Source organism: Erithacus rubecula (genome assembly GCF_903797595.1).
Source record: "Erithacus rubecula genome assembly, chromosome: 9".
Classification (NCBI taxonomy): domain Eukaryota; kingdom Metazoa; phylum Chordata; class Aves; order Passeriformes; family Muscicapidae; genus Erithacus; species Erithacus rubecula.
In genome coordinates, this window is record NC_136660.1 from 6,406,363 (window position 1) to 6,422,143 (window position 15,781).

A 15,781-nucleotide genomic window follows, 5' to 3' on the forward strand; every position below is an offset into this window, starting at 1 on the left:
AAGTACACTTGTTCAGCTTTTTCTAACTTGTTTTAAATATTAACTTGGCATCTTAATTTATAATGTGAATTTCCTTGACTACTGTAGAAAAAGGCATCTGAAAGGTTTATCATTGTTTCAGAGAATATATTCAGACTCCCACCCTTTATTTTCTGAGCATGTTTGTCTTCCTACCATATGAAAGTGTATGACAGCCTCACAGTTAATCGATTTCTTGGTGAAGGATTCAGTACTGATTGTTTAAAAAGCAAATTAAACCATATTCGCCCTTCTATTCTCCCAGAATTTCAAAGAGCAGCTTTGGAAGGAGGCATGGAAAATATAATTGAAATGACTTTTAATGTTAAATTAGAATACCTTCCTGACATATGCTTCTGTCAGGGATGACAGGTTGCCTCAGGTCTAGGAGATACATTTATACCTAAATTTTGGGGTGGGTTTTAAATTTTGACTGTTAATATTTTGCCATGATATAAAAATAATTTTTTTTGGTGTCCAACAATGTAGCTACATTCTTATAGCACACACCACTTTCTATGGCTGAAGCTCATACAGATGATTCACACATTCTAGAGGACCAACCCAACTGCCAACAAGATAGAGCAGCCGAGGGGATTTAGGATTAAACAAATTTTGGAGTCTGATGTGCTGTTCTGGCAATGGCTGGTCACAGTCTGCTTGTATTGTCACCTAGAAAAAGGTGATGCTTCTGTGGGGGCAGCCCGACCCAAATCCCCTCTCTGGTGACTGGAACAGTGTCCTTGGCCTCTGGGGGCTGGGTGGAGGAAACGGTGGGGCAGGTTTACATTTGTGAGCTCCTGCTGTGAGCACGGGAGGCCAAGGGCCCAGCCCAGCGCTCCATGTCTTGTGAGCTCATGGCAAAGACAGCCCTTCTTTGTGAGCCTTCGCCACACGAGCTGCAGCCAGTACCAGGGTGGGACTGCAAACCCTGGCGTTCCAACACGGAGCGGCTGCGGCTTCTTAAACCTGATGGAAGCGGCGTTTCCCTTCACAGGCTGATTTTTCCTTCATGCTGCTGGAATCCTGGAGGCAGCTGGCATGTGCTGTGTTGGGCTGGAGCATGTCCTTCATGGCTAGCTGCACGTTAAGGCTACTGCCATGTCAGTGTTAGGCTTGACCCAGCATGGCCTAATGGAAACTACTCTATTTTAAACAGGCAGCAATCATTTTTCTGGTCTTGGCAGAAATTTGCCCTTCTTTTCACAGTATGTTTGGTGGAAGGTTTTAAATTTATTGTTTTGGTTCAGAAGATGAATCCCTGAATGGTGTACTTGAAGAGCATTACTGAGCTAACCAACAAATGGTATTTGGCTGTAAACTCCTGAGCCAGGTGAAAACTTAACTGGGTCTGTGGTTCCAGTGAGTTATGCCACCTGTCCATCCTAAAGAGGGTATCCTGAAATGGCTATTTCCTGCCTTCCTGTTCTCTTTAGATACTTCCTTTCTTGGCAGCTGTGCTTTCTCCATATTTAGCCTTTCCATCACCTTCTGTCTTGTTTATCTCTAGAGTTGAGTGGTGGCAAGTCTTCTTTCTGCTCTTTGACTGCCATTCATATCCCATTCCCTCTTCATCCACTCTTGGTTTTTCTGTTCTTACACCATTTCTGAAACAAATATGCAGGAGGGGCAGCAAAGAAAAGATCACACCCTTTTCTATAGGTAAAACACAATCAGCAGTGTGTGTTCAATTTTTCCAGAATTATATTATTAGGTTGCGCCTCAAAAATAAGCTTTCATCTGGAAAACAGGGTCTCACTTCTGATCATAAAGACATGCACTAGCTCTGCATTTAAAACAGATTGGCCAAAGGAATAGATTTTCGGCAGCCATGCTGAAAATACCGGTTTTGGTGGGGAGGATAAAGATAAGAAACCACCCAGGAGGTGTCACTGAGATTCGTTATGAAGGATGGACAATTTAGATGAAAGCAGAACAATGCCTTGTTTTAGCACTGTGGTATTCAGTGGGGATACAGCTTTCAAAGGATGATGAAGGTACCACATCAATATTTATTGCTGAGGCTACACTGGACAGGATTAACTCTGATGGAACAGAAAGCCTAATTAGTTTCTCTGCTTTATCCTTCAGGGTTCCTCCCTACCACCAGCCTGTGCCTCTTGTGCCTGAGCTTCAGTTGTCCTGAAATTTCCAGCCACACTTTTACAGTTTCAGTGTTTTGAAACTGTTGAATCCCAAGGCATTATGGAGGGTCTTTATCCTGTATGTTTGTGTTATCACTTTCCAGTACATTTTGGAATCTCAATTATAGGAGAGTACTGAACACAGCTGTCATTAGAAATGTAAGATGTGCTTTGCTTTTTAACAAAGGAGTATTCTTACCTCTTCGCCTTTGAACTGTAAGAATGAAATTAGCCATGAAAATTCCTTGGTCCTCTGAAGCCTTAAATGATAATCAGAAATGCAGGAATTAAAAATTAATTAGACCAGCTCAAAACTTCTGTAGTAAATTTTTTCCCCACACTTCATGTCATGGTTATTTGCTGGGCATCAGTCACTTCTGAGTAGTGGGAAATTTCACATTAAACTCTTGTACCAGAAGCTTTGCTGAAAATGCTTTTTTTTTTTTTTTTGAGAAGTCTTTTGTTCCCTTTCTTCCTCTGCCTCCTCCAAAATCTTTAGAAAGCCTGCACAATTACTGTTCCTGATGTCTCTCAGTGTATATATTGTGTAAGTCAGTGATGGAAACTCCTAAGAGAAATGTGTAAATAGAGTTTCCTCTTAAAAGTACACAGGAGAGAGCTCATGCTGACCTCTTAAGGTCATTCTAATCTATTTATTAATTTACCTGTCTGCCTTGCTTAATTGATCTCTATGGCATGATTTCAGCATTGGGTTCCATTGCTTTCTATCCAGAATGAATGCCTTGTGCAGGGAAGAGCCAGCTGCTTATGCAGCAGGTGAAAAATCAGTGTTTGGGGTCAGGCTGCTTAGGGCAGCCAGCATTGTTTTTTGGACTAATAGGCGGTTTAGCTCAATCCACTTTTCTTGAGCCAACACCCTGGGCTCACTGCATTGGGAACACACTTTGCAATCTCTGCCAGGGACATTTGCTCTGTCCGAACTCCAAGGTTTGACTCAGCAGCATTAGTGGCAGTCTCCAGAGGGGACTCTTCCGTTGTGGCGCACTGCTGAAAATCTGGTCAGCAGTGTGTCTTTGGATGAGATTTCAAGGAGCAGAAATTTCAGTTTGTGTGGGGACAGATCAGAGGCTCCTGGGTGTGATGAGCTATTCCCCACTGCAAGATCAGTAGTGGTCTGGAAGAAGAGCTGTCCATGACTCTGGTGGAAGTGAGTCAGGTCCTTTATAAGCAAAGCCTGTCTCTCCTGAAATAACACTACTGATTTCAGTGGAGCCAATATCAGGGGGCTTGAGCTCTTGACATTTCATCATTATATGGTGGAATGATTCATCTCTGTGTGTACAGTGGCAGTGGATGCTCGGTGCTCGTAATTCAGCACCAGTGAACACCAGCTTTTGTCATGATGAGATGAGCAGTCATGGTCTGTTTCTGATATTTGTGGTGGTGTTACATTTCCTTCAGAGCTGTCTTTTACCACTAGATTTGCTAATGTGGTTGCTTCAGTTCCCATGCACGTTGTTGTTGTCTGGGGAGAGTATTCACTGCTGTTTGCTCCCACAGGAGAAACACTCATTGCTAATGGTAAGGCAAATCTCATGGTAGGCTTTTTTAAATAGTTTTGCAGCTTTTAATTTATTCATAAAATTAAATTATTACATGGAGTGTAAATTGATTTCTGAATTTGGGTTGTTCCTGACAACAAGGAGACTCTATAAGGAAAACATATCTATTCTTGTCTTGGTAAATAAAGTTTATATTATGTTGTTAATTTTAAGTTTCTGTGGGTGAGAAATGGTTCCTATAGATTTAAATTTAATTATATGGTGATAGTCTTAATCCTTAGTATGTCAATACATCCTATGCTGAAAATTGAATTTGGTGCATGATAAATAGATTTGGGTTGGCCTTGTTTGCAAATTTCTACTTGTTCAGCTTTAGCATCCAGTTTATTGATGTTATAGATTTTTAACCTCACATTTTCAGCAGATACACTAAAGAGGAAACAAAGCACAAAGAGCCCCTGAAACTTCTGGAATATACTCATTTGCATGGGTGTATTGCATGAGTCCAAATAGTAAATGCCCAAGAGCAGTGGAATGGAATATTTTTGAATCACTGTGGCTATTCTTAAACCTAAATGTTTCCTGAAATTTTAGGCTTTAAAAGACTTTTCTCTTGAATCAAACACATTTACATTTTCTTGCCATCTTAGTTTTCTGAACTGACACAGGAAAATTAAAATGTATTGATTCCTGTCACTCTGACTGGAATCACTTTGGTACACAGTAATACTTTTGTCTTTTATCATACTGGAACAAATGAAAACATATGTAATGGAAAGTTTAAAATTTTACTGTTTTGAAAGCACCCATTTAAAATAAAAGGGTACTTTGAAAGCACCCTTTTCTCTGGAGAAAATACTCTAATTGACATTATTCAACTTTGGTAGTATTGGTCAGCAGCTCCCAGCCCCTAGGCATATATGGTTCAGAAATTGCAGGGAAAGGTTGTTCTAGTCCATATGAAATGAAACAGCATGATGTGTTATGTTACTCATGTTTTAAACATAATTCACTCAGGATAAGTGACACAACTTGTAACTTGAGTGACAATCCTTCAAATCCTTCCATCTTACTGCTCAATTACTACTCCTGCTGAAAAAAACAAGGATTTTTAAAAACATGCTTCTTTTTTAAGAGAGGAATTTTGCAGGTTGTGAGAGAACATGAAACCTGAGTTAGATTACTGGATCATGTGTCATGAGTTCATCCTACAGTTTTGAGCTTTTCCCAGAAAATTAATGTGGAAATAGTTCTTTCTGGTGGATAAGTCTAACAGGTTGAAGCACACCTGTGGGAAAGTGCTTCAGTTGATTTCTTTATTTTCCTTCTCTTCACCAAATTCTGCCCCTCTTGTTGCAATCTCCCCTTTGTTTCAATGAGTCACATTTCCAGCAGTAGGACCACTCATTTCCCCATGCTGCTTTCTTTCTAAGGGATGTGCTGACTTCTCCCTTTTTTGTTTTTAAATTTCTCTTCCAGCATCTCCTCACTGGGTTTCTGAGCTATTCTTTCCCTTGTAATAGCCTGTCAGTGCATGTCCTCCATCTGGAAGCTGATGGCCTTGAGTCCAATTGTGGGTTGAACCCTCTTTCCTCTCAGCACTTCCCTCATGCTGCACTGCCCATTTATAGTGTGTTTTCCATCTCCAGAATGGAGCTTGTGTGTTTTCACACCTTCTGTCACCCACAGGAGTGGTCCATTTCCTTGGTGGCACTTGCTGGGTGCAGGATGGCAGAGCAGAAGTACAGTGGGGAGTGTTCCAGCATGACTTGGGTCATTGCTGGTGCCTCAGCTGGAGGACTTCCAGTGTCTCCTACTCCACAAGCTGGGCACTTACTGTCCAGGCCAGGTTGTCTTCTTTGCAGTAAATTGTTTTAAGTACAATTAGGTTGCAATTAGATTTGATTACCAAAGTGGGTTTGAGATGCGAGAGGCATGGTGGATCAGCTCCAGTTTCATCCTGCAGTTCTGCAATCATCAGTGTGACAGGGACCAATATGAAAATTTTTATAACAGTCTTTATTAACCCCTCTGTAAACTCCAAATTATTTTGGATCTATGGAGACCTTTCCCAGGTTCTTTAGAACCTGAATGTTCTCTGTTCAGCCTCGTTTTCCCAAACCCCATGACGGATGCAGCCTTGAAATTCAGTAGGTCTTAGTGCCTAGATAGGTCTGGTAGGTGTTGAAGTGCTTATCACAGTTATATAATGGTTGTCACTTAAGCTAAAAATACTTTGATCAATCAGTCAATCACAGATTGAGAAAACTAACTACATTCAAAGGGCATCCCCCTTTGAATTCCTAACAAGAGCCTGTATATCTGCATAACCCTGACTGAGCATGGGCTTGTTCCTCAGCCTCCTCACCTCATTTCCAGCTTGTGGAGGTGGTGTTGGAACCTGCAGCTTTCCTTCACCTCTGGCTGATTCCAGGTAGAGCAGGGGATGGTGCTGTGCTGAGTTCCAGTGTATAGAGCCAACACCCTGCTAAGAGGGTACTACTTCTATCTCCTCTTTTGTTGAAAATAGCAAGGTAGCTTAGTAGGGAAGAGGTAATTATAGGGGTAGGCAATTAAGGGGTTTAAGCTGAAAAAGTAGATGTTGCTGAAGCTCCCTATTAACTTCATATCCTGAAAACAGGACACTGTGCCTGGCAGTTGGATCTTTCCCTTGTCAGAAAGGTTCACCTTCAGGATTTAAATCTTAGTGCTGTATAAAAACTTTTTAATAAATTGGTGCAAGGTACTTATTTCAAGTGATGAAGCTTTTTGGTCAAGCCAATAATGTAATGAATTCTCATTGATCACTCTTCTAAAGACCTCAGACTTGAAGTTTGGAGTATGCATAATAGTAAGGTATTTTTACAGAAACGATAATTGCCACATTGTCTCCCAGTTATTTTCTAACTTGCTAATGGAGGTGCAGCTTGTTGCATCCTATTGGCTGCCAGGTGCTGGCTCAGTTGAAAAGTTGAAAGTATTTGCTGAACACATGGCAACAGGCATGAATTTTCCTATCTTTTCTTTCCCAAACCAGCACAGGGCAAACTTTGTATTTTTCCCTTAGCACAGAAGGTGAGGAATTAATTGGCTAAGTAGGGTAAAACTACATATGTGTATTTTATTTAGCAATTCTTTGTAATGTAAGATACCCCATGTCTTACTGTGCCTAAATTAAATGTATAGCTAAGTATATTTAAGACACTTAAGGTGTTACCATCAGAGACTTATTTCAGGTTTGTGCTCACAAGAGATTGTGTATGCTGAGAATTCTCTATGGCGCATTAGCAATTTGTGAATGTGAACAAGGATTGATTCATCCGAATAATTTTTTAAAGCATCTTGCATTGAGAAAGGGAATAATATAAAGAAATGTGGGGTTTCATATTCACCATTAAATCAGTTTCATGGCTTTGTTTAAAATTGCTATTTGGAAATTATACTTTTCGGGGTAATAATGTCTCTATAACCATTATATATTGCCGAGGTGTGTGTGGCTGCCTAGTTTGATGTAAGTTTATATTTGTGTCAAACAGTTCACTGCAAACTGTGTTCTTCCTCTGGTTTTGGGCATGCCATTCATGGAATAATCTGTAGTGAATAATTTTATCAATTTTAGTCTTAATTAAATAATATGAAAGACAAAAGGTAAAAGGAACACCAACAGTACAGTTTGGCTATCCTCCATGGTATTTTTGTGATGTCCCCTAATGTTTTTTTTGGAAGATCTTTAGTCCATAAGTGGCTCATGCATTTAAACAGGGTCCCATCACTGATTTCTAGTCAGTTTCTAAACTAGAAAGTAAGAATCTTTCTGAAAAGCTCTTGAACATGTTGATAAGATCTTTTTAATCTGAGTGATTCTAATGTGCTGGGAGTTGCTAATTATCTTGGAATTTGTGAGGGGTGAGTGGGAGAATCTGGGAAATGATGAAGGTGGTGGAGGGAAGTGGAAGCAAAAGGTCCATCCATGGTGGCATTTCCTTGGGGAGCAACAGGGAGATGACACTCACCCTCTTCTGTTCACTTCCAGCATTTTCCTTTGGCTGGGGCGGTGCCTGGGCTTTTTTGCCTCCTAGGAGATACAGATATACCAGTTCTGCAGCCTGTGAGAATAAATGGTGTTTGCTAAAGCACTCCAAAACAGGAGGTGCTGTGTGTGATGAGGATGAAATTCATCCTGATGGAGATGGCCCTCTCCAGGCAGAATCTCAGCCAGGTGTGAGGGATGTGAGTGCAGAATGCAGAGCCCTCAGGCAGCGTGCTTGGGTGCACAGGTACTTTCAGATGGGGCTAATGCTGTGAAGGTGATGCACAGGGCTCTTCCCTGATTCCCTGCTCCCCTAAACAGACCTGTAATTTCATTTACTTAATTACTGTTGTGTGTATTTGCTTGGGAGGCAGTATCACTACTAATTAGTAATTAATATTTGCAGTAGAATGCCAGTGTGGAATTATCACAGGGGAAAGCCTTAGCAAATGGAGTGATGTCACTTGTAATAGTTTTCCAGCTGAAAATTTCTTGTCAAAGGTGGTCTGTGTAATTCTGGCAGCTGGTTCCACTCACATTCTATTGACTCTGAAGGACACATCCCAGAGAGGGTTTTTATTTAATAGTCCTTTTATTTTAGAAAACCTAAATATGGGGATGTCAGTCAACCCTAAACCTTGGTGAAATTTAGCTATTTCAGTCATTCAGGCACCATGAATTTAAGCTTGTTTGGTACAGAGTGGTTTCTCAATCACTTTTCTTGTCTAAGTTTAGTTTTCAAGCAAGTTTCATTTAGAGCATTTCTTCCTCTTGATGTATGTTCATTGCATAAATCTTGTACAGGTCCTTCAAAAGAATAAATGAACTGTTTAGTACAAATGACAATGTAAACAATTAACTTCTTTCCTTTTGTTACTACCTATCCTGCACTGTCTCTCTTCTTGTTAGATCCCCTTCCACACCAGTTACATGCAATGTCATGGCATTCCTTGCCACTTGGTAAGAAGCAATTTTCTGTCATTTAGGAACATAAGTTCCTAATAGTTTTGAAATAGTTTTGGAAGGCAAAAATAGGTAAAGGTATTTCTTAGGCGGGCGAAATGAGTAAATGAGCTTTGCTTTTGTAGCTAGAAGAGTCATTCTATCATTCACCATTCAACCCCAACTGAAAATGAAGCTAAATATTATTTCAGAATGCATCCATGGAGCATAAAAGGATATCATTTACCTTTTTTAAAAGAAAGAAGTGTTGTAAGCATAAATGTTAATGATAGTTTTAAGTAACGAAAACCAGGCAGGTAGTGTGTATAGCAAGGAAGATAGAGACCTGAATCCAAGTACAGCTTGAGTTAGGTGATTCAAGCCCACTTATTTTACTGATATTTTAACATGAGAATAAAAGGTATTTTGAGGGGTGCTGCTTATAATATTGTAATCACCTACTAGCATACTATGTGAGAGAAAAGGTTCCCAAGTAGCTATAGCAAACTTGTGTTAAATATGGTTTATAGGGTTTTCACAGTTTTGCTCTTAAAGTAGATTTCAGCAGCCACTTTTTTTTTTTTTTTTTTTTTTTTTAATTTTTAAATATACTGTATGAGACAAATGCTCTAAAAATGTGAAAATTATGAGGAGTTTTAAAAATATATAAAATTTTTGTTATGGAGCCTCATAACTGACTAATGCACTAAATTTAGCAGCTAAACGAGTCAAATGAAAGTATTTGAAGATAACTGCTGGCAGTTAAAATAAAACAAATGAGGATGTTTGTTCATCCACAGGTATAGATGAAACTGTCAGGAATATTGAAGTATCGTATTTGTAGTAAGGGATGTAGGTGATTTGTCTGAAAGCTGAACTTTTGAAAGTGGAATAGTGGCCTGAAACATTCTAATCCATGATGCTATTGAAGAGAAATTGAAGAGAAAATCCAAGGCTGACTTTTAGAGTAGGTCTTAAACAGGAGCATAACTTCTTTTATTGAATTTAGGAGTATAGTTTAACTCAAGAACTGCAACATTTTTTTATCCAGCTCTCAGATGTGCCAGTTCAAGCAGCCACATAAGTGGTGGTGTGCCCAGATTTGTGCTGAGCCTGGTAACACTACAACATTACTTGGCAATTTAATATTCTAAAAAATAAAAAATCAAATTAAATATCTGAAAACAATAAAAATTATCTTTCAGGAGAGAGATTTGAAATTTTCTTTACAAAGTTCCCAACCCCCACGAATAGGAGCCCACGGGTGCTGCCTGGAGACTGTGGAGCAGCCCCAGGGGCTCCACATGAGTGATGCAGGTTCGTTCTGCATTGCCCTCTAGCGTTGCCTTTAAAATAAAAACCAAAAGAACCCAAACAAACCCAAATGCAGCAAAACCAAAAAGTTATTTGCTTCCACCTTAATATGTTTTCTTGCTGCACCAAACCTCCTATTCTTGATGTGATGTCTGTTATGTAACGATTTCAACTGCGTGCTTCTGTTCCCTGTTTTCCCTGTTTACTTGGATGTAAAGTAGGTGTTCACAACTACAAATAATCTACTTGTCCTTTCCAGGCATCTTTAGCCATGGCTTGAATTCCTTATACAGGGATTTCCTGTCTCTCTGTGCCTTCTCCTTTCCTTTGTGACATACACACTCACACAGGTTTAACTGAGAATGGTGTCCTTCCTACTCCTTGTCACGTTTCAGGCTTTTCAATTATGAAAATCTGTAGCTGTGTTAAATGAAAAAATGCCTTTACAATAGAATATTTCATTCTGAGCTGTACAGCTAGCCTTTGGTTTCTGTATCCACTCACAATTCTGCTTTTAGGTATTGACTGCAATAAGATCTTGAAAACAGAATTGAAATGTGGCCACCCATCATTTTGTTTTTCACTTCTCTGCACATACATATGCATTTGTAAATAAGCTCCATTGTGGCAGAACTGACCCTAATGTCAAATTTAGTGCAAAGCAGGCAGGGCCAGTTTGGAGGGACAGTCAGCAGCCCTTTGCAATGACCTTGAGAGGAAGAGCACTCCCGTGGGCTGCAGCATGTCAACTGTTCCCTGCACTGGAAACTCTTAAGTGAGAAGAAAGTAGCACAGATTCTGCCTAATTTCTGGAGTGGGTGTTTTTATCATCAGATTGCAGAGCCTGGTATTTACACCTGATTGTAAACCAGGGCTAAGTATGGCTCATTTTCTGGAAATTACATTTAATGGAAGGAAGCTATCTACTTGATACTCATGGATTGCTTCCAGAGCATACCAGCAAACCTCAGCAGCAGTAAGGAAAAGAAGGTTAGCAATCTAGAAAAGTTGGAATATGAGGCAAGCAAGCTGGCTGCCTTTAAAGAGATCTGCTGCTCTGTTTTTTGGCAGGTCATGCTGTGCAGGAGCGGTGCTTTCCTGACCTGTGAAGCTGCTGGCTGTGACTCCAGCTGCTGTTGAGGGAACTGTGGAAAAGCAGGAATAGGCACTAGCCAGCTACTAGTCCTTGGGTCTTTTGAGGTCTTCATCACTTATTAAAATGACCAAGAATAATTTGGTGGTGGGATGAGGCAGATGGACAAGAGCCATCTGTTCTCATAGTGCTCACCTTGCTTCTTTTGTTATTGCTTTCTCTTCTTTAGGTCTTGCACATACTTCAAGTTCTATAATTTGTTTTATAGTATACTCCAAAATAGAAGGGAAAATCTGCTTGCAAAGAATGTGGCTGAGGAATGGTTAGCATATCTCTTACAGATATTTTTTTCCTCGGTTGTATCTTAAGACACCAATAGATTTCAAATACTGCTGGATCAGTTTACTACATTATAGCATTGTCAGAGGTTTAAAATATATATAAAATGTATTCACAGTTATAGTAATATTGCTTACAGCAACTTTAGGAATAAATTTATATATCACATCCTAGGTGAGAAAAACTCACCTTTCTAATTTACTGTGAGCACACTGAAAAATCAAAATGGCAAGGTTGCCATTGATCCCAATCCAAGTGGTCCTGAAATAGTGTCCTTTTCTCATCTTGTTCAAGTCTCTGTAGGGCACCCTGAAGAGACAGAGAATTTCAGCAAACAGCAGGAGTATGTTGAGTTATTAAAGTCAGCATCACTTTTGTACTCATTTGAGCTTTATTTAGGGTTGGTATGCTTTTTTTTCCTTTTTTCAATCTTGACAGGAATACTGATTTTTACTGAGCAAAGTTCATAGAAACAGAAGTTCATTCTTCTTTCTGAAACAGGAACTAAGGAGGAACATATAATTCGTTTTGTTTGTTCATTTTTTGGAAGTCCTTGTAAGTTTGGAAACAAGAAAAAGGATTTTCATAGGTGCAAAAAAATACTTTGAGGTATTTGTACAGTCAATCTAGTGAGGAGTGCTGGAAATATGAGGGGGGAAAATGCCACAGTGCTTGAATTTAGGCATTTTCCTGTTTTCCAGAATATAATCTCTTTAATTGCAAATCCACACAATAAATACACGATAACACTTTGCCTGTGAGATTGTAAAATAGAGTTCGAGGGCTTTGTCAAATGCAGTTACTGTTTTGTCTTCTGATGTTTGTTACTTGTGCTTGAAGCTATTCCACAGCTGTGAGGGAGAGGACTAGTTCTAAAATAGGAAACAAAATGTTAATCTGTTCAGGGCTAGATTGTAGTGCAAAATGTCAAAAAACCCTATTAGCTGCTGTTTAAGATTTGGAACTCTAAAGGGTTGACAATTGAAAAGTCTGATGAAACAATTTTTCTGAAGGTTACCTTAATACAATGAAGGAAAGCATCCAGATCTGGGCAAAATCCAGGTCTGTAATACAGGTTGTTGATGTGAGCACTGAAATCTTTGCCCCTTACACCTGCCAGCACATTTCCTGTCAAGGCTCCAGAATTAGTTCTGGACTAGTCTTGACTCTTTTTATTTTTTACTCCTGTGGCAAGGATTAATATTGACTAAACTTTTTGTCTAAAGCCAAATTTTTCAGAAGGCAAACTAGGAGCAGAGATTATAGGGTGCTCCAGTTCTCAAGTGTTGAGCACTCAGCAGCTTCACTGAAGAGTGGGAGTTGCTTGTCTGTTCAGCAGTTTTAAAATCAGGCTACTTGTTTGGCCTGACTTAGCCTGTGAGGTTTATTTCAATGCATTACAGCACACTTCTGTGAATGACTATTAACAATGCCATTATGCAATTCTTTGCCATTCATAATGATAGGCATGCTGCAGGGTGCATACTGAGATAAATCCCACAAAAGTAAGAACAGGTTTATAATTAGAGAGGGGGAAGGGGAGAGAAAGTTATTTGAAACATATTTTCGCTTTGTCTATATTTCTGAAAATGTGTGATATGTCCATCTGGAGCTAAGCAATATCTGTGCTTGGTTGGTCGGGAAAAGAATGATGGAATGTTCTGACAAATCCTCTTCTCACAGCAGCTTCTATCCCAGGAGTAGCTCTTCCCTTGGTTGTAGCAGTCATACTCTTATGAACTGAATCTAGATCTCTGTTGCAGTTATGAGCTGGTCATGCACATGATAGAGGCTGAAATCAGTCATAATGTTGGCTTGATTTTTCTCTTTGGAATTTTTAGCAATATTTTAGAAGTATTTCACCACTGTTACGTGAAGTTTTGTAAGTGTTTTATGGTTCATCTCATCACTTGTGTGCATTTCAGCAAAAGGAATAATGCCTCAGAGACCTGGATATTGCATACAAAATATATTTTTAAAAATCTACCTCAAGTATTGTATATCTGAACTGCTCCCTCTTTATAATCATGGTGCTGAATATATAATGAAATGAAGCTGTGAAGAAAAAACCGCAGTTAGTTCTGTGGGCTAATTAGGAGCCACGAATTTAAGTGGCCACTTCATTTTAGGACTGTTCAGAAGTGAGAGGCTTTTTGTATTGCTTTTGCATGTTTCTTAAGTAAATAACTTCCTGATGCTGCATTAGTGACAACTGCATGTTGAGTGTGTGGTTTATACTAGGGGTGATGAGGGCTGTCAGTGTTCAGGAGAGTGCAAGTTCAACCTTTTAGTGCACTGTGGTCTTTACCCCAACATTTGAAGTGATGGCACCTTGTGCTGAGTTAGTTAGAACTGTCACATATAAAAGTGATGCCATGTTGGAATGTTTGAGGAGTTTGCCATTGATTTTGAGGCCAACCCTCGTGTCTAAACTGAAGCCATGAAGAGATGAAAACAATCGCTATAGGATTGAGACTTCTTGAAATTTTATGCAGTCTGATTAATTTTATCCTTGGAAAATGAACACCCTGGTGGGATTTTTAAATAACCTTTGGATTTTTTCATTAAGTTAATGCATATTAATTCATGGCAGAATTAATCATATCTTGATTCATATTGTACACTGCTTGGATTTAGTCACTAATGCAGAAATTGAAGTGGTTCGAAAAAGAAATGTCATCTTATTCACTCAGTATTGTTATACATTTCTTCTAAGGTTAGGTTTCCATATAATGGTAGTATGATGCAAATAAATACATCATTCTTAGTCCTTTATCAAATAATTCAAAGGCAAAATGTGTCTTTATCCCTAACCAGGAACACATGTCTAGCATATTACACCATGAAAAATAAAAGAAATCCTGAGCTATTATTCTGTGATTCAGCAGGAGACATGGGCAATCTGTTCTTGTTTTGCTTCCTTGGAAAAAATCAAAATCAAACATAACACCTCCCCAAAAAGCCTCAGAACAAGGATTGGATGGAGTAGATACCTGGATTTCAAACTTTGGTTCAGAAGGATGTTATTCATGGAAATCACTGGATTGTGAGGAAATTATAGAAGAACTGAGTCCTTATCTACATCTGGTTGCATTGTTGCCTGTACAAAAGCATTACCAAATCCAAACCTCTGGCAGCTGCCATGCTCCCATTGCAGAAGTGTGACTACCATTACAGCAGGGAAATGAATCTAACTGTTCCACAGTTTACAGAATGAGCTTAAATTATTATCTATAATAGATTTATATTTGTGCCACTGAGGCAAAATGAAATATGCTTTGGGTAATGTATATATGATGTATAACCTAACATATAGCATTTTGTGTTTTCTCTTCTAGCTTCAGTGTTAGTACTTGAGGCTTTTGCCATTTTGGGGAGTTTAAAGTTTTATGGGACCTTCACAGTTCACCTAAATTGAACAGAAGCTGTTACAAATCTGTCCTTACAAAAAATCAACATTGAGAAGAATGTTGTCAGTGATTTGGGAAGTGAAAAGAGGGGATTTGGGGCATCTGCCTTGAAAGTGGGTTATCATCTATACCAGACATGTCATTGTCTCTCTGTCATGTATATTTATGGCAATGAAAAGTGGATACATGCTGCTTCCAAACCCAAATTTGCCATTCATTTCCCTTTGTACTCATTCTGAATGGGTATGAACAATTACCAAATCCACCAGGCACACGAGGGCTGGCACTTCATTACTGGTGTTTGCTGCCCTGATGGTGGGGCTATGAGGAAACAAATACTCATAAAAGCAGAGGCAATGTCCTGAGAGGGTACAACATTTCAAGGCAAGCCATACTTGTTTGTAAAGTAAAAATATCTGGAAATAAAAATATATATGTGTGTAAGTTATTAAACAATCACCGTAATTTTACTTTCATTTCCTTTTTATAGTCATGTTCAATGGAAATTAATAGAGGCAGTAAAACTCTTCACAAATATTGTGCTGCAGTATTTATGTACCTTCATGCCTGCACTGTCTGTTAAAAGAGAAAATTCATCCATGAATAAAGAACAGCCACTCACTGTGTGCTGAGAAATCTGTGGGGTTTCCCTTGCAGCTTTTTGGTTCTCAAAACCCCCAGAAAATAGTAGCTTGCTTAGAGCCAGGACCTCCTATGACTTGTAAACATGATATGAGGGTGCATAACAACAGTGAGTTTACACTCAGCTGGTAGCTCATCCGGGGAGGATTTACATTTTTGACTGATCTCCAGCACTTCCGTTGCCTCCTGGGGACAGGGGTGTTTGTCTGAGGCACTGCAGGCTCCAGCCAGAGGTGTTAACCAGACAGCTTAACTCAGTTCCTCTTTCCAGGTGGTATATTTTTAGTATATTCCAATGGTTTGTCAAATAGCTGAATAGAGCTTAG

At 39.3% G+C, this 15,781-nt stretch overlaps 1 protein-coding gene across 3 annotated transcripts in view; it reads left to right on the forward strand.

Annotated features, from left to right (window-relative positions):
* Positions 1–15,781, forward strand: part of ANK3 (ankyrin 3) — a 348,817-nt gene that overhangs the window by 57,867 nt on the left and 275,169 nt on the right. The window lies entirely within an intron of this gene.